This window comes from Peromyscus maniculatus, chromosome 9 (assembly GCF_049852395.1).
Source record: "Peromyscus maniculatus bairdii isolate BWxNUB_F1_BW_parent chromosome 9, HU_Pman_BW_mat_3.1, whole genome shotgun sequence".
Classification (NCBI taxonomy): domain Eukaryota; kingdom Metazoa; phylum Chordata; class Mammalia; order Rodentia; family Cricetidae; genus Peromyscus; species Peromyscus maniculatus.
The window spans coordinates 62,778,735-62,803,243 of record NC_134860.1 but is presented as its reverse complement, the minus strand read 5'-3'; the positions used below and the strand labels follow the sequence as shown (position 1 = coordinate 62,803,243).

The window sequence follows — 24,509 nt, the reverse complement described above, 5'->3', positions numbered from 1 at the left end:
ATTCCTCCAGAGGAAGCCAAATCCCAAGGAGTTTTTGGGCTTGTTTTTTTTTTTTTTTTTTTTTTTTGGTTTTTCGAGACAGGGTTTCTCTGTGTAGCTTTGCGCCTTTCCTGGGACTCACTTGGTAGTCCAGGCTGGCCTCGAACTCACAGAGATCCACCTGGCTCTGCCTCCCGAGTGCTGGGATTAAAGGCGTGCGCCACCACCGCCCGGCACCGCTTGGGCTTGTTATATATCAGCTGTATTCTGTTATGAAAATCATGTGTGCCTTCATAGTTTTCCCAATTGATTTTTCCCTAAGAAGGGCTAACAGTGTGGACTGATCACTCTGTGGACATACACATTCCAGGCATTTGGAGAACAGCCTCAGGAAAGGGTTCCTCTGGAATCATATATCTCCCCTAGCCACTTTCAAGGACTAAAGGAGACATCACCCAGGTGGTCACCCAATTTCCGAGGATTAACAGTGATAACAACCCACAGGCGAGTCTCCTGACTTAAGGTAAATTCCACAAGAAGACACCGCCTAGGTTAGGTGGACGTTAAGTAATAGCTTTACACAATTCAGCTCAGACCCTCCTTTCTTACAGCCTTACTAACTTTATAGACCGCTAACTCCTTACCTAACCACTTCTAGGAATATTTAGATAACCTTCTGTGCTAACAGCTATGCTCAGCCAGAACTCCAGTTCAAGCCTCCCTATAATTATCATTAGCAGCATCCGGCCAGGTCCATCCCCAGATGGAGGAAAGTATTTTATCAGAGATACCTCTGTATTCTCTAAGAACAGACTTAACCATCCAGGCTACCTGTTTGAGAAGGCCTGGCAGATATGCCAATTAAGCCTTACTTCCTCCTTTCCCAAACCTTACCGCCAGTTCCAGATCTCCCTTTAACTATCACCAGAGGCATCTAGCTGTACACAGGTTGCCTAGCGACTGAACACACTTTCCCCCACCCTGCAGAAAAACGGCAGATAGTTTGGACAGATAGGAGCTACAGGAAAAAAGAAGACAGTTTTATTTTCTCCCATTGACCTAGCAGCTTATAGATTCTTAACACTTTCTACCAACCACGTTTAAGATTATAGTTGGGCACATAAGAGCCCTCTTCTTAGATATTACCCGAATTTAGCCTTTAATTAATTCATTTCCCCATTTGGTCACTTCCCTTTGGGGTTGCAAGTGATAATTAACGGTTATTGCCTCCCTATGTGATTCTCTTTTTTTTTTTTTTTGGTTTTTCGAGAAGAGGGTTTCTCTGAGAGCTTTGCACCTTTCCTGGAGCTCACTTGGTAGCCCAGGCTGGCCTCGAACTCACAGAGATCCGCCTGGCTCTGCCTCCCGAGTGCTGGGATTAAAGGCATGCGCCACCACCGTCCGGCCCCTATGTGATTCTTATCACCCCTCCATTTGACCCTGGAAGCCTGGTTTTGCACTGCTAAGGGAATACTGCTTGTAAGTGTATATATACCAGGACTCCCAGGGCACGAGAGGACAGAGAGGAGAGAAGAGAATGGAAGAACTAGATGGGTAAGAACTTGAGAGGAACGAACTGAGATGGGGAAGAACTAGATTGAAGGGCTACAAGAGAGGACAAGAGGAACGAGATGGAAGATGAGGAAGAGCCAGATGGGGAAGAACAAGATGAGGAAGAGCCAGATGAGAGAGAAGGAGACGAGAGAGGAGCTGATAGGGGAAAGAACTAGATAGATGAGAACCTAGAAGGGACAGAACTAGATGAAGGAATTAAGATAGAACATAGAGGGGATCGCAGACAAGTGTAGAGAGAAATCAGGCTAAAGATGACCTAAATATGAGAGCAGAATATAAGCTTGTAACTGTCACAGAATAATAAAGTATATGGACTAAGGAGTTTCGTGTACATAGATTCATTTCTTCCCATTAAAGATTAATTATCAGCTGGTTGTAGATTCTTCCCGGACCCTGGGAGGGGATTATCGAGGGGCTGGACCCCCATAGTCCCTGAAACAATCATCCATAACACTTATCTGTGATAAGCAAATGTTCACTGTGAAGAACCCTCAGTGAGGGCTGGTTTGCCTTTGTTAAACTGTATGATCCCCTGTTTGCAGAGTATCTCTTAGGACTAGTGTGGTGGTTTGAAAGAAAATGGCCCCCAAAGGGAGTGACAATATTAGGAGGTATGGTCTTGGAGGAAGTGTGTCACTGTGAGAGTGGGCTTTGAGGACTCCTATGCTCAAGCTACACCCAGTGTCACAGTTCATCTCCTGTTGCCTGCAGATCAAGATGTAGAACTTTCAGCTCCATGTTCGCCTGTATGCCACCATGTCCCACCATGATGATAATGGACTAAACCTCTGAAACTGTAAGCCACCCTAATTAAATGCTTTCCTTTACAAGAGTTGCTGTGGTCATGGTGTCTCTTCACAGCAATAGGAACCCTAAGACAACTAGTGTCCTGTGGGACACTGTGGAAATGCTGGGTGTCCAGCCAAGAGGATGAGGCCAAACTCTTTAGTCCCTCTTCCAAGGTCTACCACTGCCTAAGTTCAATAGCTGCCTGCCTGGATCCTCCTGAAAGTCTTAGAGACAGAGTCTCACTATGTAGCCCTGGTTGGCCTGGACTCTCTATGTAGATCAGACTGGCCTCAGAGATCTACCTGTTGGTTTCCCAAACACTGAAATTAAAGGTGTATGCCACCATACCCAACCATTTCCCTGGACCTTAGGTTGGAGGAAACTAAAACCACATAGTGGGCCAACTCATGGAAGCTTCCCAACTTTTGGTTCCCATCCCTCTGGCCTCCTCCAGGGCTAATGTCTGCCCTCCTCTTCTTGACACATTGAAACTTATTCAGGCCCAGCTCAGTGTTTCTCTTCCGTAAGGGTTTAAAAATTATGATAAGCTATACTTTACAGGAAAGTTAGCATCTTGACCACATTTAACCATGTAGTTCAGTGGCATTCAGTACATTCACATTTTCAGGCAATTGTCTCTACCACCTCCAGGATGTTCTCATCCTGTTAAACTCTGACTTTGTTCATTGCCTTACCATAACCCCAGACAACCCCTGTGTGGTGGTTTGAATAAGAATGCCCTTCACAGGTTCATGTATTTAAATGCTTAGGGAATGGCACTATTTGAAAGGATTTGGAGGTGAGACCTTGTTGGAGGAAGTGTGTCACTGGGAGTGGGTTTTAAGGTTTCAAAGGCCCAAGGCAGGCCCACTCTCTCTTCCTGCTGCCTTTGGAGCTGGATGTAGCTCCGTCTCCAGCACCATGCCTGCCTGCGTGCCGCCATGCTCCCCATCATGATGACAATGGACTAAACCTCTGAAACTGTAAGCAAGCCCTAATTAAATGCTTTTCTTTATAAGAGTTGCCATGGTCATGGTGTCTCTTCCCAGCCATAGAGCAATGACTAAGGCACCCTACTTTCTGCCTCTGCACTAGAATCCTTTAGATCTCTCACACAACTAGAACAATGCAGTCTTTGTCTCTTTCGGCTTATTTTACCCAGCAGAATCGTCTCAAAATCCATCCATGTTCCTAGCACATATTATAATTAGGATTTCCTTCTCTGGGTTGAAGAAGATGTCTCATCAATTAAGAGTGACTATTGCTTTTGTGAAAACGGGAGTTCAGTTTCCGTGTCTCATGCTGGGTGGTTCATAACCTTATGTAACTCCAGTTCCAGGGGATCCAACTCTATCTATCTACTGTCCTCCATGGGCATCTACACCCATGTGCATGTATACACACACACACACACACACACACACACACACACACACACACACACGTACACATAATTAAACATAATACTGAAAATATCTTTTAAAAAAAGAATTAAAGGTTGGGTGGTGGTGGTGGTGGTGGTGGTGGTGGTGGTGGTGGTGGTGGTGGTGGTACACACCTTTAATCCCAGCCTGGTCTACAAAATAGGTTCCAAGACAGCCAGGGCTATAGGGAGAAACCCTGTCTCAACAAACAAAATGAAAGAAAGAGAAAAAAATTAAAGAATTTCCTTCTCTCTGAAAGCTGTATGTATTTATCACATTTGTTCACATATTTGTTTCATTTACTTATTCATTCTCTCTCTCTCTCTCTCTCTCTCTCTCTCTCTCTCTCTCTCTTTCTCTCTCTCTCTCTCTGTGTGTGTGTGTGTGTGTGTGTGTGTGTGTGTGTGTGTGTGTGTGTTCATGCACAAATAAATGTACAGGTGCCTTGGACACCAGAAGAGAGCATCAGATCCCCAGAAACTGGGGTTACCGTCAATTGTGAGCAGCCTGACATGGGTACCGGGAACTGAACCCAGATCCTCTGAAGAGCAGCAAGTGTTCCTAACCACTGAGCAGTCCCTCCAGTCCTTTATCTATCTAATGATGAGTACTTTAGTGCTCCTAACCACTGAGCTGTCCCTCTAGTCCTTCATCTATCTAATGATGGGTACTGGGCTGCTTCTGCACTCTGTTTAAGAATATTGCTAGGGTAAATGTAGGTGTAGTACTATCTGCTGGAGTTTCTGCTTCCCTTTTGGGTAAATACGCAGCATTGGGATTGCTAGGTCATGTGATAATTCTGTGTTGAACTTTCTGAGAAGCCACCATATACTGGTTTCCAAAGAGACTGTGTTATTTAATAGTTCTGAGACCACATGACCTTTTAAAGACTGTCTGTGTTAGTTATCTCTTCCTAGCATATGCTTAGCCATTTTATTGTCTTACCTTTGTTGTGTTCTAAGTCCCTTAAAAGGTGAGATCCACGCCACTGTTCTGTCCTTGTTCCGACCCCCATATCTAGCTTAGTGCCTTGACTTGTGCCACTGATGTTGGGTCCCTTGACTGAATTCCACACTGACATCTACCAACAAGCTCACACAACACACACCATATGCTCACACTGCAAGCTCTTCTGTTTGTTTTGGTCTCTGTTGGCCTCAGACTCACTATACACCCAAGGATGACCTTGAATTTATGATCCTCCTGCCTCTACCTCTCAAGGGCTGATTATTACAGAGAATGCCACCACGCGCAGGTTTATTTGGCGCTGGGGGTGAAATCCAGGCCTTGTGCATTCTACATACGAATTCTGTATCCCCAGTCTGGTATTAATAAGCCTTCTACGTTTGCTCCTGGTAAACCAATCTCACCAAAGGTTGTTGAGGAAGATCCCAACCCTCCCATCATGTCGAAGCACTCAAAGTTGTTGTGGAGATAGCGCTTTCCCAGTGTTGGATACTGTGGCATTGGAACACACTCACCTGCTGATTTAGTCACAGAAAAATATAGACCCGGAAGGTCTTTAGGCAGCTCCCCATTTTGGTCCCCCTGCCTAGGCTGCTCCCCATTTTGGTCCCCCTGCCTAGGCTGCTCCCCATTTTGGTCCCTCTGTCTAGGTACCTCCCATTTTGGTCTCCCAAGGTCAGGTGTGGCAGTTTTCGCTTCTGCTTCCTGTCTCACCCCGGAATCCAGCTCCTCTGTTGAACAGTCCCACCCTTCTCTACTGGGAAGGGAGCCAAGGCAGATGGAGAGTCACTTCTCCCATCCCCATCCGCACCCCTCTGCCTGTAGCACTCCTCTTCTTTTACAGGTTAACATTGAACATGGGGTTGGGGGAGGGGGCGCCGCTCCTAAGAATTTTGAGCAAATGTCAATCACCGGCGGCGGCGGGCGGTACCCTCAGTACTCGACTTTCAACGTTCCTCCCGAGGTGGGCCAGGCTAATTTAGCTTGTCAGAGGAGGCTCTGTCTGCTATTAACCTTGCCACCTCTTTGTCTTTCCCTAGTCTGGTTGCTTTAGCAGAGTTTAATTGGATTAGGGTTAGGGTCTCAGAGATTTTCAGATCTGGGACCTTTATTAGCCAAGACAATGGAAAACAGAAGGTATGGGAGGGGCATCAGATTGATACCTTGCATGCGGGATGGGGGATGGGGGGGAGGAGGGGGTGGGGGAGGGGCTTCAAGCCAGAATTAGTGACACATGGGAGCAAGGGCTCCCCATGGGAACTTTCTTCAGGTCCCTGATTGTTCACTGACAAGGGGTCCCTGGGAGAGGAGAGTCTGGTGATACCTGCTGCTCTTTTTAATTTCTGGTTCTTCTTTTATGAAGGAGAGAAGAAATTCTGGTGACTGGATAGGGATAAAAGCAGTGCAGTGAGATGGAGCGGTACAGTGTATTCAGAGCAGCCCATGCTATGTAGTTGCTAAGACACACACACACACACACACACACACACACACACACACAGATACATACAGATACACAAGCATACATGCACATACACACACATAGATCCATACAGGTATGCGTGCATACATGCCACACACACATAGATACATACAGATACACATGCATACATGCACACACACATAGATACAGATACACACACACACACACACACACACACACACACACACACACACACCATTCCAGCTTTTGTCATAAGCTAATTTTGGATGCTGAAGTATACAGAGACTTGAATTCAGGACCTGAAGACACAGTCAATATTTCAAACCACAGGCCTCATCAGGGCCTGTAATCCTAGTTACTCAGGAAGCTGAGAAGCAGGAAGATCACAAGTTTAAAGCCAGCCTTGGCTATAGAGGGAGTTTCTGTAGTGTATTGGTGGTTATCATGTTTGCCTCAAAAGTGAAAGGTGCCCCCGGTTTGAAACCAGGTGGAAACAGCATTGGTATCTCTTTGGCAGGGTATGGTGGCACACGCCTTTAATCCCAGCACTCAGGTGGAAGGGACTGGTGGATCTCTGTGCATCTGAGGCCAGCCTGGTCTACATAAAATCATTTGAAAAACAAGATGTTTGGATGGTGCCCTCCACACAGTCTAGGCACTTAGAACTTCCAGGAGATGTCATGTGATCCAGGATTTTACATTGCTTTGTAGGTCTTTGCTTCTTAATAACTTGGGAGCTAAAAAAAAAAAAAGGAAGGAAGGGCATTCCTAATAGGTTTCCGAGAGGCCCTGGGATCACATTAAGTCATTTTCCTAGCTGTGCCTTGGATGGATCTTAGTCAACAGTGTGAAGAGTGACTCAGAAATTGGATCCGACAGTCCTGACAGGCGGGGGCTCAGGACAGGCTGGCTACAGACCTACCGCTGCCATCTCCTGTGCTGGCCGATTGCCATTGGTGGATATTCCACTCCTGGCTGCCGGAACCCCTGCTAGAGGGGAGGACGGGATGGTGAAGAGACGAGTGATTCTTGCCAGGGCAAAGTTTTCCAAGAGGCTGCTGGGGAGCTGGGATGCCAGTCACTCTGCTGGCCTCTTACACTCACTACAAAATCCCAGCGTGCTCTGCTTCTTGAGCTCAAGAATTGCTCCTGGAGGTCGGGTGGTGGTGATGGTGGCGGTAGTGGCACCAGCCTTTAATCCCAGCCCTCGGGAGGCAGATGCAGGCAGATCTCTGTGAGTTGGAGGCCAGCCTGGTCTACAGAGCAAGTTCCAGGAAAGCCAGGACGGTGCAGAGAAACCCTGTCTCAGAACAAACAAGCAAACAAAGAATTGCTCCTGGGTCTGGCCTTGCTGAGTAGGGGGGACCTGTTCTGCTTGGGCATTCAGGTAGACAAAGGGCCTCAGGTTCAGCAAAGGTGCTAGCTGAGGAGAGGAGAAGGAACCAAGCCAACAGGGCCAAGTACAGAGTTGAATTCTCCCCAACTACTTACCACCTGCCTTGGGCTGGTAGGGTGAAGCAGGCTTTCCGAATCACATTGTCTCCCATTTATCATTAATTATATATGCTTCATGGAGGTAATACAAACAGAATTCACAGTTATGCAAAAGAACAGGAAAGGGCTAGCCTTACACCCTTGAAGTCATGGCATCCTTAGTCTAAAGGAGAATCCACCTGCATTGAGTCAAAAATCATAGGAGTTTCTGTTAAGGGCCTGGGGGCTCCTAACTGCCTGTCAAAGACTTCGGGAGGCTGTGGACACCTAGCGTGGGGGAGAGCAGTGGAAGAGGGGGATGATTAGGGACAAATTATAATCACATGTTTGGACGAAGATGCCGTGAGGAAACTTATCACTTTGTGTAGTAACTTTTTAAAAGATTATTTTTATTTTATGAGTATTTTGCCTTACATGCATATACATGCACCACATATGTGCAGTGCTCATGGAGGCCAGAGAACTGGATCCCAGGAATGGGGATTACAGGTGGTTGTTAGTCACTATATGGGTGATGGGAATTGAACTCAGGTCCTCTGCAAGTGCTTCCTTGTGCGAGAATCTTTCTTCCTCCCAACACTTCTTATAAGTGCTATTGTTTTTATCTGTATGAGTGCTCTGCTTGCATGCATATCTGTGTACTATATGTGTGCCTGTGTCCACAGAGGCCAGAAGAGAGGGTGTTGGATCTTCTGGAACTGGAGTTATGGATGGTTTCGAGACACCATGTGGGTGCTGGGAATCAAAGCAATCTTCACCACCTCTCCAGCACCTCTTCACACTCCTTGAACAGGAAGGACATACATGTTTTGAAGGGGCTTGGGGAGGGGAATAGGGTCCAGAAGTTTATTGTCGATATTTGTTTTTAGAAGTCACGACTCCAGTGGGGAAGGCCTGCCATGAGATTTGAACCAGCGGGATTTGAACAGAAGGACCACTGCTCCTAGGGAAGAGGAAAGGGTGGGAAAGGTGACGTAGCCTCTTAGCAACTCCTTCTGGGACGGGGGAAGACAGCATGCAGCCTCCTTATTGTGTGCAGAGTGTTCGATGACACAGCTCTACACACATGACCGAGCTGAGACAGGCTGAGGACATGGATGAACCAGAAATTCAAAACAAAAAAAACAAAAAAAAAAAAAACAAAATAAAACAACAACAACAAAACGCTGGGCGGTGGTGGCGCACATCTTTAATCCCAGCACTCTGGAGGCAGAGGCAGGTGGATCTCTGTGAGTTAGAGGGCAGCCTGGTCTACAGAGTAAGTTCCAGGACAGCCAGGACTACACAGTGAAACTCTGTCTCGAGAAACAAAAAAAACCAAAACAAAACAAAAAAAGTGTGTGTGTGTCTGTATGTGTGGTTTCTTTTTCTCCCTCCATCATGTAGACCCTAGGGATTAAATTCAGATTTAGGGGTGACAGGGGTGGGGAGGTGCTGGGGGCTTTACCTGCTGAACTATGTGCCTGGCTCCAGAATGTTTTTGAAGTCTTTCACGCTCTAAGAGACCATTCTGTGTAGACTCTGCCTGAGAGGCCCTGTGCATAATTGTAGCCTTTCTGCAGGAAAAGGCGAACAGCTGCTGCTCCTTTCCTCTCATCCAATTTGGGTGGTATTTATTGAGCCTTATGTGTAAGGGACCGTCTTCACAATGTCCCAGCTACCCCCTCCACAACACTTGCCACCCACTCCCCCCACTATGAAAAAAATCTGATCATAGGATTCCCAGGCAGTGGAAGCTTCCAGCCAGCTGCCTCAGAAAAGCTGAGTCCTCCAGGTGGCCTGGGAGGGAGGCTTCCAGGGAGATGTGGCAGGGTACTTGCTGGCAAGGAGAGTGCTGTTTCCAAATGGGGGACGAGGGAGGGAGGCAGGCAAAGAAGAAATCTGCTGACCTTAGGGATCCTACTTTCCTGTTCCTGTTTTCAGAGGATGCTGGGAAGTGCCTGCTTCCTCCCTTGAGCCCATGTGCATGCATCTCTCAAAGATGACAAAGCAGAAGCAGACTTTGGATCCTCACATACATGGGCTCCCCGAAGTAGGATCCTGTGATGCAAGGGTTTCCAGGGTATCAGCGGGGACTGGAGGGAGGGAGGGAGGGAGGGAGGCTGTCCTCCTCATCTCTGAACATACTGAATTCTCCTTTCCCATACTCCCCTCCCTCCCTGGATGTCCAGTGATGTTCTTAGGGCATTCTAAATCTGTGGTGTTGTGATATCTGCAGTGTGGCTTTGGATCATTTAGAGGTAGCTAGGGATACTGGGAAACTAAGAAGGAAAGTGGGGTGGGAGGAAACCTGAGTCTAGGGGTACTTTGCCCCCCAATCCCGCCTCTTTTTTTTTTTTTTTTTTTTTTAAAGACAGAGACGAACTATGTAGCTCAGGAGGCTATCCTTGAGCTCACAATCCTCCTGCCTCAGCCTCTTGAGTGCTGGTACCACAAGCATGTGTCACCGTGTCAGGCTATACCTTCCCTTCATTTGGTGTGAAAATACTACTTTAGTAGGCTGGGCCATGGTGGTGCATGCCTTTATTTCCAGCAGTTGGGAGGCAGAGGCAGGTGGATCTCTGTGAGTTTGAGGCCAGCCTGGGCTACAGAGTGAGTTCCAGGACAGCTAGGGTTGTTACACAGAGAAACCTTGTCTCAAAACAAACAAACAAACAAACAAACAAACAAACAAACAAACAAACAAACAAGGCTTCAGAGCCAAGGGTGGTGGCCTCTGCCTACAATCACAGTATTTTGGAGGCTGAGGCAGGAGGATTTGGAGTTTGAGTTCAGCTTGGGCTACATAGTGAAAGACAGTGGGGAAAACTTAAAAATCTGATTTTTTCCCCTTTGAGATAGGGTCTCATGTAGCTCAGGCTGGTCTTGAACTTGATATGTATAGCATTGAATCTCTGATCTCTTCCTCCCTCATCTCTAAATTCTGGGATTATATGTGTATACCACCATACCTGGTTCTAAATTTCCTTTTAAGTTTTAGCCAAGCATGGTGGTACACACTTTTAATCACAGCACTCAGGAGGCAGAGGCATGTGGAACTCTGGGAGTTCAAGTCCAGCCTGGTCTACATATCAAGTTCCTAGGACAGCTAGAGCTACATAATAGACTCTCTCTCTCAAAAAATATATTTTTGATTGAGTCTCTCTGTGTAGCCCTGGGTGATCAGGAACTTGCTATGTAGATCAGGATAACCCTGAACTCAAAGATTTGCCTGCCTCTGCCTCCTGAGTACTGGGATTAAGGTGTGTATCACCAAATTTGGCTTAAATTTCCTTAAAAAAAATGAAAATCATAGCCAGACAGTTGTGGTGTATGCCTTTAATCCCAGCAGAGGCAGAGAGGCAGGCAGATCTCTGAGTTTGAGGCCAGCCTGGTCTACAGAGCAAGTTCCAGGACAGCCAGGGCTACACAGAGAAACCTTGTCTCGAAAAAAAAAAAAACCAACCAAACAACAACAACAACAAAGAAAAGAAAAGAAAGAAATTTCCCTCAACGGGGTAAAAAGCCATGAAGCACACCCTCCAACCCCCCACCCTGACAGCTAGGCTGGGACAGACAGACAGAATGTCTGTGCGCACTGCTTCGCGGGCAGGAGAGAGGGCCAAGGGAAGACATAGCCAGGCAGAGCCACAGGAACCAGCAAAAGCAGGGAACAGTAAAGCCTAGGCTATGGGATCCATAATTGGTTAACAAATAATAATGCCAAAATTGGATATTAGCCGCAATTAGTTTCCACAGAAGCACTAGGGGAAAAAGCTGCAGAAATGCCCACTGGGCCTTAAACCCACGCAACGTGAAATTAAAACAGTGTCTCAATTAAATGGGAATAAATATTGCCCCATGAATCTTTGCACTTGTGGGAGGGGACTGAGGAGGAGCCCCCTGTGAACCCCAGGGCCACTTTCCTGCCCAGGGGTAAGCTTTGGCAGGCCCAGCCTGAGACCGTTGCCTTCTGGGCCTGACATATGACCTTGGCAGGCCAAGTGGCTCATGTGAGACCTTGAATCCAAGGTCTGAAGATTATTTCAGTTATTCGGCTTGTTGGCCCCTGGGAGAGTTGCTTACCTCATTAACTGAGCCCAGGTAGGCCCAACAAATGAGGAACGTTAGGAATTTCTTTCTTTGTATAAACAGAGACCTTGTTCTGTCCCTGTAATGGCTGTGCAGGGAAGCGAGGTTTGGGAAGACTAGACCAGGCTTTTCTCCTCCCTGGCTGACTCAGTTCAGCAGCTCCGTCCCACAGGCAGCCGATCTGGGTCTAGCACCACCTAGGGAATGTGTTCTTGGGGTGCAGGATTTTTGTGGATTGTGTAAGGGGGTGCGAGGATGTGGAGGACGACACCTCGATTTTGGTCCCGTCGTCACCTTGTGCAGCCAGGCTGGTGCAGGACAGGGGGTGGGGTTGTGGAAAGGGCAGTCTGGGAAGATGCCACTCTCCCCTCCTGGATAATACAGTCTCACCAGGAGTGCCCTGCTGGTGCAAGCAACTGACCACAAAGTGGCTTTCCCTAGTAGGGTCCTCCCCTTCCTCCCCTTGGCTACACCCGCCTCCAAGCATAACCACTAGCCAATCTTGCACTCTAAGAGCCTTTTCTGGGTTGCTGGATAGTGCTATCCACAAGTCTCAGAGAGGGGCCCATTGTAAAGGACTAGCTCTGGGCTGGGGCCTTGGGATTGCCGTGGCCTATCCTTTGCAGGTGTACCCACTCTGCCCAGCTTGACCGGTTCCCTGATCTTCTGCTGGACTTTCTAACCACCCGTAGGGTGGACTGATTGGCTTCAGCGTGAAACTGGGGGGCAGGATGGAGGTGAGTTGGAGCCAGAAAAAATATAGGGGCTCAGGGATGGTCCTTGCAATGGGTTGACCCCAGTGGAATTTAGGATTTCGACTTGGAGTGCATCTCGGAGCTGGATTGAAATAAACTCATTTCTGTGTGAACTTCAGATCAGCTCAGTGTTTAAAAGAAACAAATCTCCCATGTTCTAAATCTGCATGATGAGGAAGAGACTCACAGAAAACTCTGGAGCACAAAAAAAAAAAAAGACGAAGTCAGTGCTGGTTCAAGTCCATGTGTGATGCACCCGGAGCGGAAGAGAAGGAAGCAAATCTGCTCTGGGAAAGTCTGGTGGCCTGGGCTGCAGCATCCAGCCTGGGCTTGGCTACCACAGAGCGGCATATTGGCGGCTCACAAAGCAGGCCACCTTGAAAACTCGGCACAAAGCCTCAAAATGCACTCATCTCACCTCCCAGGCCCCAGGTCTGGCAATTTTCACATAAGTTTAAGCAACGAACAGATTTGGTTTGAATTTAAAAATGACCCTCGGGCCCCAGTGAAATCTCCTAGTGACCCTGGAATTTATTTGGGGGCTTCTGTGGCTGTGACCCCTCGCAGACCCTCTTTAAGACAAAAGAGACCGAGAAAAGATGAACCTGGCTAGAGACAATTGCTGATGCTTCCCCTGGGACCTGGAACATTCCTTGTTCTCGTTCTCCATGAAGCCTGCTGCCCCGACTCCACCTAAATTTGGTGCTTCACATCTCTAGGCACAGAGACTGCTTCCAACAAATTCAGCTTCAAGTCTTTTTTTTTTTCCTTTTTTGTACCGTGTTTGCTTGTTTGATACAATTAAATATTAAAAACTTGAATCAATTTGGCTAGGACTTGGCAAAAAATACCCAATGAAAGAATTATAGATGGGTCTCGAAAGAAAAAAAAAATCTTTATTAGGTACCATAATTCTCAGCATTGCTGTTAATATCCTCATCATTGTGAATCAGCCCGCCAAGCCTCAAATACACACACACCACCAGCACACACTACAGTCTGCCCATGTTGACTCATGGGCTCAAAAACCACCCACAGAGTAGCTGAGGAAGGGGAGGCTCCATCTGTCCCAGGCAGGATTTCTGCAGCTGCCCCCAGGCGGCACTCTAAGGTTCGGATGGGGGTGGGTGTTACATAAGTTCAATAGTGGGAGAGAAAATTTCCTTATAAAGGTGGTGTGGATGGGCGCATTTTCTTTTGTGGCCAAATGCCTTCCACATTATTGATGGATATGGTTGTGTGAGAAAATCTATGGCTTAATATGTGTGCACGGAGGCACTGGGGACATGCCCCTCCCCACACATTAATTATCTGATCAAAGTTCCTTGTGTAACCTCCCTCCCCCCCCCCCCACACACACACAGAAGAAATTTATAGAATTTACCATTGCATCTGTTAAAGAATCAATTCCTTTCCACTGAGACAGATCTGGGCTGTCTCTGGCAGGGGAGAAAAACATATTAATCATTAGTCCTTTGAGACATTCCTAAATCTATTCCAAGTACTGGGTTCCTTAAGAGACACAAGAGCTTGTATGCCATGGGGACTGAGACCATAGTGGATCTGAACAAACCCAAGGGACTAAGAACGCGTATTCAGTCATCAAACTATGTCAGCCTCCTCCTATGGTTAGATCACGAATGTCTCCTTTCATTTTAGCCATACTATGTAATTAGAAGGCGCAAATAGGCAGGGGAGGTGATCTTGAAAATTCAAGAGACGCCTTGGGAGAGCAGAAGGCTTCAGCTTCTCTGCATAATGACTGATGGGCATAAAAGGTCAGAAAACGCAGAGGAAGGAAGGCGGCAGCTCAGGCTGACCTTGGCTCTGGTTCTTCATTTGGTGAAAAACGAAAGGGGGGGGGGTTGCAATTATACCTGGGCTGAGAAGGCCATTCGAGTCCCCCACACAAACCCCTTCTGGGAAGGAGACCTGGTGGACACATAACATACTCACACTGGGTGGCACAGACCGGCCAGCCCAGAACACCCCCCCACACTAATGCCTTCTGGAACAAGAGTATCTGTAAGCAATAAAATAAAAACCCACCCCTCCCAGCAGCACCGTTCCTACGTAGCAGATCCCAGGCAGGCCTTCCGGAAGGTGCCTGCGGTTGGAGCTCGCAGAGAAAAAGCGTATTGGGTTTCTTATCTTAAAGGACCTTACTTGGGGAGGCATCTGGAGGTTATGTAAGATGAAGTATCAGTGAAGGACGAGGGGACATTTGAAGGAATCATGGGGAAGCAATTACTGAGCCGAGGATTGCTAATGGGGACGTTTGTGGTACAGGGGTTGGGCCGTCAGCAGCTTAGGCCATTGCTGGAAGGCAAAAGAACATCTCATGGGGCATGGAGGGGGGCAATGGGCACACCCCCAAAATGGTACAGTACACAGTCTTCTCTCTTCTAACATATTTATAAAGGGTGGGAGTGTCCCAGGACAGGGTCAGTTCTCATTTCAAGGGAGGTAGATTTTGAAGGCAATGGCTACGGCATCTCTTAGGACGGCCATTGCTAAGGCGTTCCCTTCCTGGTACCCTCGTGTGCTCTATAGGACTCAATCATCGAAATCCCTGTGGCCCTCATGATGTATGCACTACAGCTTTCCCCCTGCAAGAGTGAGCGGGCTGTGGCTCATTTCTGCAGAGAAGAGAAGGTTCTGGGAAAGCCTAGGCAGAGTGGGGCGCATTCACCCTCAGTCTAGCTAGGGCTAACGCTGGCTAGCTCTAACACTCCCTTCTGTGATGAAATTTAGCAGTTAAGATGAGCTCATCACAAAGATGGACACATAGTAGATACTCAAGAAATAATAAATACTCGTGAGGGAGCTAGGCCAGAGAGGTACGGATCCATGATACCCTCGAATACTAATTTACTAGACTAGAGGAGGTAGAGGCTTTGGAGAAAAGAGTCCTCCATTAACTCCAATGGATGCTCTTTTAGACTCTGATTACTGTGTTAAGAATCAGATTAAACTCCTAAACATCCTTTATGGGCTTGGCCTTGCAAAGGCAGGCCTCTGTCAGGACAGCAGGGGGAAGGGCCACCGCCTGCTCCCTGGGTGGGAAGGCCAGCTCTTGGCCTCCTTTCCCTCCCTCTGCTGCTGGGACCTGCCTGCCGTGCCTCTATTTTCTCCACCTGGAAATTAATGAGTTTAGGTCGGTCACCAGGCCACCACCCTCCCACTGCAGGTTGGCGGGGAGGGGGGGAACACTGAGATGGAGATGGAATGGAACTGTGTCGGGGGTCTCCAGGACCAGCTGCTGCTGGGGGCTGATTTGGGAAGCAGGTGCTTCAGGATGAGGGAGGCTTAACCCTTTCTGTTCCTGGACAGCCCGCTTCAAAACAGACTTTCCTCAGACCCCGACCTGTGCACATGCTGTTTTTCCTTCTGTCCCGGTTTTAAGAGCAACGGAGCAGCCCTCCCTTTGAGGGGGGGGGGTCCCTCGCCTCTCCTGCAGTTTTGGATCTTTGCCTGAAACTTCAGTCAGAGCCCTAAGAGCGCTGGGAGGCCCTCCTCGGAGCCGTGGGCTAGCTGTCAGCTTTGATGGAGTCTGTGCGCTGTTCATGAGCCAATTTGCTGGTTGCCTTCATCCCAGAGATCTGCTTAAGCTTGTCAAATGCCTACAGCTCTCCACCAAAGTGTGACAAACAGCTTCCTCTAAAGACTACCCGACCAACCCCAAGCAGAACAATTCAATGTAGCTGCAGTCCAGGCTCTGGGGGGCAGTCTGCCCGGCGCATGGGTACCAGATTATTTGTTTAAGGGCAAACTGAAAGCCCAGGACAAAAAGAGATACGGAGGAAGGTGTCGACCTTGTACAATGGGCAGGGTCCCAGATGCTAACTCGCACTCTTCATTCTCCAACAGCTCCCAGACTGTCTCCCACTCCTACTACCACCCGCTTGCACAGATCCGTGTTTCTGTCACAGAATGGGTTGTTTCTTTTCTAGATTCTGTTTGCATCTGCACAAGCCCCTCTTTGTCGGTAGCCGCACACATCCCCACCCTAAAGGCTGCGGTGTGAGGCATTCAGCAGCTCACTGCCCCTCCTGTGGCGCCTGCAGCTGCAGCGCTGAGATCTGCCCAGGGCGTTGGGCTGGGTCGATCCTTCCGTGGTGGCGGGCCCTCGAGGACCCAAGGTGCTCAGACAGCCCCATTCTTGGCATTCACCGCGTGCCTTAATTGTATGGACATTTAAATCAAGGTCCGCTGTGAACACGGAGAGAGAGGCCTTTCTCCTGAGGAAGGAAGGAAGGAAGGAAGGAAGGAAGGAAGGAAGGAAGGAGGGAGGGAGGGAGGGAGGGGGTATGGAGGATGGAGGAAGGGAGGAGGGAGGGGTACGGGAGGGAGGGAGGAAGGAAAGGTGAAAGAAAGGGAGGGGATGGGAGAAGATGGAATGAGAAAACGAGGTATGAGAAAGAAAAAGCTGGCGGCGCGTGTGCGTGCGCACTGACAGCGGGGAGGGTGGGGGGTGGGGGAACGCGATGAGCTAAGGACCACCGCATCCTTCCTACCGCAGCTCCCCCAGTCACAGACAATGAGATAACAGCCACGTCCTCCGAAGGCTCTTTGTTCTCCCGCATCCTTTCGTTTCCAAGCTTTTTCCTGCAAAGGGGAGGGGGTGGGGGGTTCAGGGTGTGGGTGTAAGTGGGAGACGGAGGGGTGGGGTGCCTCCCCCGTGTTAATTACCCCGACTCCCTCACCCCTCTCCGCGCGCCTCGCCTCCCCTGCAGCTCCAGACAATGAAAAAACATCAACCCCACCTCGCCGCCCCACCGCAGCGAGTCCTACCCACCCAGTTCGCTCTCAGCTTTGCCTAGGAAAGTGAGGGGGGCCAGGAGGAGGGAGATGACGGCTAGGAAAAGGATGGGAAGCAGGAGCCCAGCGGCCGCTGCCGGAGCAGGGCGTGTTGCCTCCGCCTTTACCTCGAATGTCGAGTCCTGGTGCAGCCCGACCGGGCGTGCCGCAGGGCTGAGCTGCAGCGGCCCCTCACCAGGATCTGTGGGAATCAGCCTTCCGGAACTCTCCTGCTGCGGTCCTCTCGCTTAGATCCCAAGTGGTGGAGGGGAAAAAGGAAAAGAAAAAAAAAATAATAAATAAATAAGAGCGAGGCCCATCTGGCCCCTCATCAGCCTTGTCAAGTCTTGCATACGCTAAAATGCTAATGACCTAGATAGCTCATGCAAAATGCAGCAGGGAGGGAGGGAGGGAGGGGGGAGTGAAGGGAGAAGAGGGAGGGAGCAGTGAAGGGAGAGGGAGAGGGAGGAGGAGACGGAGGGAGGAGGGAGACTGGGTAGGGGGAGGGGAGGGAGGAAGAGAGAGAGAGAGAGAGAGAGAGAGAGAGAGAGAGAGAGAGAGAGAGAGAGAGAGAGAGAGAACAGCAGCCCTACACACTCCCCCCACCCCACCCCACCCTAGTCAACCGGCTTTACAGGGGTAAAGGGTGGGCGTCGATTTAAAAGGTCACTCCTATATAATGTAGCTGGATGGGGTGGGGGAGAGATTCCCCAAACCCATGGGGACAATAAAACATTATTTTAATCCCCCTCCCTCTCTGCCCTCCACCACTCTGTTTACACACAAGTCCAGTCACCTTATGCTTGTACATGCCAATTTCTCAAGACTGTTTTCAACATACAGCCACGCTGTCATTCCCGATACACCAGAATGGGGAAGATGCCTCCTAACCCACCGCCCTCCATCACCTGGCCAACCCTCCACCCTACCTACTGCCTTAGCCTTTCAGGCAGCCTCCCACTCACTGCTTCTCTTCTAAGCCTTCGGGTTCCCATTCCCCTCTTAATATCCCAAAAAAGGCGAGATAGAGGGGCTTGTAGGACAATTTGGATCCAACTGGATTGGGTCTGCATTTAGCTTCCCATCCACCTAAGAGGGCGGGGGACACAGTCTCTACCTAACACTGACCTCTTAAAGCATGCCACAAAGATAAGTAAAATAGAGTATGAATACCCTGAGAGGTCCGCAGGCCCTGCGGGGTGCCCTTGGGCTGCGTTGATCTCTCCAATCCCGGAGCCAGAGTTCCGTGCGTCCCTTGTCACCGAGCCCAAGACGCTTTGTCCCGGAGTCCGCACAAGATCCTCATCTTTTTGTTCTCCTTTAAAAGACATGGGTTGCAGTCCGTAGTGTTTCAGCCAGTCCAAACCAAAGGCAGGATCTACTGGAATAAAAAAGAATGGGAATAATACATATACATGCAGATGAATGCGGGATTGTTGCGGAGGCTAGGGCAGCCCCGCAAGCAGAGAAGCGGCCTCTCTGGCCAAGCCCCAATTGCTTCCTTGTCTTGGGTGGGGGAAAGGAAGAGCTGCGAGCAGGCGCTGGTGGTCGCGCCACCTGGCCGGAGGAAAAGCTAAGGATAAAACCCGACATCGTGGTAATGGCTCCGACGAGAATTTAAAAAATAAAAACAACAAAACAAAAAAACCCAAACCAGAATCCTCCTGTACTGAACCAGAGCCTGCGTGCAGAAGAGACCGCACTGCTGGTGGCCGCGGCCAGGGGGGAAGGATGCTAGCGCAGGAGGCGAAGGTTGCAGAGGCTGCACCCTCAGATGAATAATAATAAAGCGCTGAGAAGTTGCAGTGCAGCTTGGAAATCCAGCCCTGCGCGTGAACTCGCGTCGAGTGCGGATTGCAGGGGATGGGGGAGAAGGGGGAGGAGAGAGGGGGAGGGGGGTGAGGGGATAGAGAGGAAGGCAGAGAGAGAGAGAGAGAGAGAGAGAGAGAGAGAGAGAGAGAGAGAGAGAGAGAGAGAGAGAGAGATATGCAGAGAATTTAGAACCTTTTCTTTTAGCCTCACCAAGCTCTGATCTCCTTCACTGTCCTCGCTGGGTGAGGCTGAGGTCCTTTTAAAAAATTATTATTCTCTTAACGGATTATTCAGCTAAGAGAAGCCACATCTGCTGACGGTTCCGAAAACAAGAGGATTAGGAGTCGGTCCACAGAGCCCGGCCCGCAGCCCCCCACCCCCTCTGCACCAGCACACGTCACTCTCACTGCCCCCGGGCACCTCCCTCTCCTCGGTGTTCGGGAGGACTGTGCCAAGGAAAATGCGGATTTGGGGAAAGTGAGAACTGGGGGTGCTCGCAAGAGCGGGAAAGCCAAGGCCGGAGGTGGCGATTCGCACCCCCACACTTACACGCGCTTCCGTTTATCCGTTTAGATCCCGGGAGAAGGGGGCGCTTTCGCCGCGCCCACTCGCGCCGCATCTGCAGTGGTCCGAGCCCTCCGATCCCTTGAAGCCACCCTGGCCGCCCCAGGTCCTGCCAAAGTCCTCTGGGCGGACTCGGGGGTTCAATCCTACACCTGCCTGCATCGCTCCGCGCTCTCTTGTTCCCTTCTTCGCCCCCTCGGTGCGACACCGCGGCTAGCCCACGCGCTGTTTCTTGAGCTTCGGCCAATGGCGTGGGGGGGCCCTGGGACACCTACAGGTCTTCCGCTCGTCGCCCTCAGCCCGAATCGCCCGGTTCCCGGCAGCTGCGGCGCGGGCCAGGCGGCTGAGGATGGAGCTGGGTGCTGCTGAGGTTGCGGTTGCCGTCACTGCGGAGAGCGCGCGGTTGTGGGGCGGTGCGGCGACCCGAGCGCCAGTGCAGCCTCCTCCTCACCCCGCCCTAGGCTGGCGTCTGGGCAGGACAGTGATGGGGGTGGGAAGACGAATGGCGGAGCGGGCGGGGGGGGGGGAAGGGATGGAGGACCATAGTCTCTTGGTCCCCCCCACCCCCCACCCCCGCAGTCAAGGTGAAAGTGAAGGAGAGCGGCGCGCGTGCTCGCGCCTCTAGTTGCGTGCGCGCGCCCCTCCCCTGCCCGCGCCCTCCCGCCCGCCCTCGCCCGCCCGGGCCAGATGGAGGTCCGAGATTACCGAGGCACAAAAGTGCGTCTACACGTCCGGCCACCCGTCCTGAGGACGTGGAGAGCCACTTCGGGGAGGCGCCTTTTGTTGTAGTTGTGGGGCTCGGTGACTGTGTTTCCAAGAGCACTGAGTTAGCTGTGGCCTTAACGAAGGACCCAGAATGAATGCCCCCATAAGAGCAGACCCAAAAGACCTTCCCCCACCCCCAGCCCCCGCGCCTGCGAAATCTGTCTTCCCAAAGGGCTGCTGCGGCAGCCGCGAGGCAGCCCCGACCCGCACACGCTGGCCCATCTGCTTTCCCTACCCCTACGCCTGCTTTTCTTTGATGACTTACAAGAAAAAGAAAAAACAAAAACAAAAAACAAAACAACAACAAAAAACCAAAACGAAGTGTTTCTCCGGCTATGTTGGATTCAGGACATCTAGACATGGGGAGAGCAAGCTCCCGCAGCTAAAAGCAGTCTAAACGTGGCGGCGGCGGCCAATGGCCAGTGCAGAGGGTTGTGGCCGAGGCACCTACCTAACCGGGATGGAGCTACAAGGATGTCCCCTTAGATTCAAGGCCACTTCTGCTTCTGTCAGTTGTTACATTTGGGCCACAACAGAAGAATGGCTGCCACAAAACCTCCCCTACTTGCTTTTTGCTTCAACAATGTGCCGCTAGAGGCTTAGGAAATAAGCAGTTTTTTTTTTTTTATTTCTAGAATTGAAAATCTTGGGAGGGGTTTTAGAAGAATTCGAAAACGTCCTTGGGACAGATTTTAATTAAAAAAAAAATGTAACTGGTTGGCAAAGGCCACCACTAGGCTATCTTTCTGGGACCCCTGACCATGCTGATAACAGTCTCGACCAAATTACAATTCTCTGGTGGACAAGATCTATTACTGGTAACTTGGCCATACTTTCCACCATTTTGATAAAGGTTTTTAGATTTATCTATGTCTGTTCTGTCTATTAAGCATCCCTTTGGCGGACAGTTTCGAACCCCTGCACCAGGGAAGAATGGGGTTGTGATTTGAGGACCAGTCGGTTTTGACTGAAGACCAACGGGACGCAGAGGCTGCGGTCTTTCACTAGATTGTCAGAAAGGCCTGGTTTTGTTTAGTTTGAGGACGGTTTGAATGCAGTTCTCCGCAATGCCTTTGCGGCATTGCGGGATTCTGGCTCTCTCATCTTGCAGTGTGGGGCGCGCGCGAGCGCGCGCGCGCGGGGTAGGGTGGGGTGGGGTGGGGGAGCCGAGACGTGGTTTTGTAACAGGCTCTGCAGGCCCGAGTGGGAACGCCTTAAATGATGAGCCCAGGGTTAAAAAAGAAAGGGAGAAAAAGGGCCGGGCAGGGGGGGGGGGGGAGATACGGCAGCTGATGCTGAATTAATAGTTAGAGCATACCCCTGGGACTTTCTCCAACCAGGGGGTCAGGAGTCCTTGCCCCTCCCCCAGCCACAGATTTCATATCTGTTTTTAACCAGTCTGAACGGATGCTGGGCCATTTGTAATGGCTTCTTAAAACCTAAACCCTTGGGCTTAAGGGCTGTCTATGCGCTTGATCAAACTCACCCCAAATACTAACACGTTAAGAAATTACATTGTAAAACTCCCCCAAATCGGATTGACTGGGCTGTTTGGGCCCATATGGCTGGACAGCTGTACAGCTCCACTGAAAAGACACCATTGCCCCTCGGATGGGATAAAGCAGGGCTTCCCCAGAGAGCTCAGACATGACCTAAGTATTAGCGTAGCCCGGGGTGAAGACTGAGTTCAATCTCCCTCTCTTCTTGAGGTTAAAATAAAGACAACAGAAATCAAAAGAGGAGCACTTTTGAATTCATTGTGAATGGCATGCCTCCTGCTGGTCCCACCAAAGGAAAGAAGGAAGACTGAGAGATGCCCTTCAGCTTAGCACGTGCATGAGGGTGGGTAAACGGAAGGGACAGGAGCCTGGAAAGAAATATATTATTTGCCTAGCCGTGGCATGTGTCAGTGACATTTGTGGTTCCCTGTTCAGAGAAGCAGGGTTCTGACCTCAGCTGATGCCTCAGTGTTAACCATGAAGAACAGCTATCCGAGTGCGATTTCCACGGTGAGAGGATGGAGGCTGTGCTGAGAGAGAATGGAGGAGAGGAGAAGAGAGGAGAGGAGAGGAGAGGAGAGGAGAGGAGAGGAGAGGAGAGGAGAGGAGGGGGGGATGGAGAGAGAGAGAGAGAGAGAGAGAGAGAGAGAGAGAGAGAGAGAGAGAGAGAGAGAGAGAGAGAGCCCATTATGAAATGCAGCCGGGTTTAATTTTTAATATGATGGCGGAGCCTCTAACGCATCCTTTGCTTGTTGTGTGCATTCAGGAGGAGCCCTTTATCCTGTGGCAGGAATCAAAATAACATTCTGCAGTACTTTTAAATGGCTTTTTTTTTTTTTTAAAGATGTCCTGAAATAGACTATTCTATCACCTTCCAGTTTTGGAATACAAAACTCCATCCCTAGTGAACTATTCAGACAAATAAGAAGCCAAGTTTGTTTTTACTTCTCTATCTGTGTATCTGATACGGGTTGTTTTCTTCAGGCCTTTTAAGGGATGTTGCGGGGTGGGTGGGGAGAGGGGGTGGTTATAAACTGGTCATCTAAAGTCATTCAACATTGTTTTGAAGATCATTCTACAGTGAGACTTGCAAGCTTGATATCAATTTCAGCAGACTCAGAAGTGCTTCTGTCTTCTCTGAATGTCAGCTCACGTCCTTAGAAATAGCTGCAGATACTTTTGCAGAAACCTTGGCTTTCCAAAAACAAAACACAGCAAAAAAAAAAAAAAAAACAAATTTAGAGGTGTATTTGGACAGAATAGCTAACCACAGAACCCAAGAGCTGGTTGACTCCTTTTGAACGTATATAAAAGAAGAAAGCATGAGGCAGCTTCGTAGTAGAGCGAAACCCGGCTCTCTTCAGTTTTTTGTTACATGTTCTCTCCTATATCATATTTTTACTTTAACATTTTTTTCTTATGATTTTTGTCAAATAAAGCTTAGGGTAACAACAGTCTAAAGCAATGCATGCTATTTTCAAAGTAACTGGAAAAGAAGATTTTGAAGGTTTTCCAACATATAGAAATGATAAAATTTTGAAGACCCGGAATTCCTAATTACTCTGAATTGAGAGTTGCACATTGTGAATACATATTGAATTACTACAGGCTGTCCCATAAATAGACACAGGTATGGTGTGGTAATTAAAATAAATAAATAAATAAATAAATAAATTAAATAAATAAATAAAAACATCTACTAAAAGTTAAAAGAGATAGTCTGTTCTGTCTGGTTTGTTTAGTGTTTTGCTTAGACTGATTTTTGAAATTCAGATGTTTCTACTTACATTTCTCTAGTTTTAGCGGTATTTTGGGACATGTTTGGAAAAATACACAGAGCCAGCTTATGTGTGTTGGGGGAGGAGAGCCTGGGGAAAGCGTCAGAGACTTCGACCTCGTGAATTAAGTCTATAACATGACCAGGAAATAATTATATTAAAGCTGGCACAAGCAGTTTTGGGGAAGAACCCACTAAGCCTGAGCCTCTGGAAATAGCATCCTTCCATACTTATTTTGAAGGAAAAATAAGGCCCTTCACAAGGGTACAAGTTTAGTTTATCAGGTGGCAGTTACCAGTCAATTTATTTTGTTTCTGCTTTATTTTTGCTATCATTTATAATTGATGAATTATTCATAGTGTACAAACCCCCTAATTTTAAAAGAAAGGCAAAAGAGAAACAAACCATGGCTTGTTGGAGGAAGCTTGTATTTCCTATCTTCTTGTGCAACCCGGGAAGGTGATTTACAAAGTCCCTGTCCACACCCAGAGTGTAGGATCCTGTTGTATTTTCAAAAGAAGAATCCATGTATTCTGGAGGCTGGAGTAGTGTCTCCCTTTTAAAAATCTGTCTGGCAAATTCTGTTCAGGTCTTAAACAGCCGAACAAGGAAAACTTAAAGTCGGCGTGTGTTTAAATGTAATTCATCTGATGGCATGGCCCTCTTTATTTTTGATGACTCTGTAGTCAGGTAATGGTCCCTATAGCAGGTGGGAGTATCTCTCTATTCCTCTTGGAATGTTCCAGTCCAGTGTAACTGGGCCTCCTGTGCCTTCTAAGCAGATGATGGGAGCC

The 24,509-nt window shown here is 49.1% G+C and overlaps 1 long non-coding RNA gene across 2 annotated transcripts; it reads right to left on the bottom strand.

Moving 5' to 3' along the window:
- Positions 1-16,836: 16,836 nt before the first annotated feature.
- On the bottom strand, positions 16,837-20,114 carry LOC107402685 (uncharacterized). 2 transcript variants are annotated; one of them, XR_006075955.2, is made up of 4 exons: positions 19,659-20,114; positions 18,471-18,678; positions 17,426-17,544; positions 16,837-17,105 (listed from the first exon to the last, which is right to left on the bottom strand). It is a non-coding gene; the product is annotated as an uncharacterized LOC107402685 (long non-coding RNA). The 2 variants fall into 2 exon arrangements; XR_006075957.2 differs by having other exon boundaries at positions 18,471-18,675.
- Between the last annotated feature and the right edge of the window lie 4,395 nt (positions 20,115-24,509).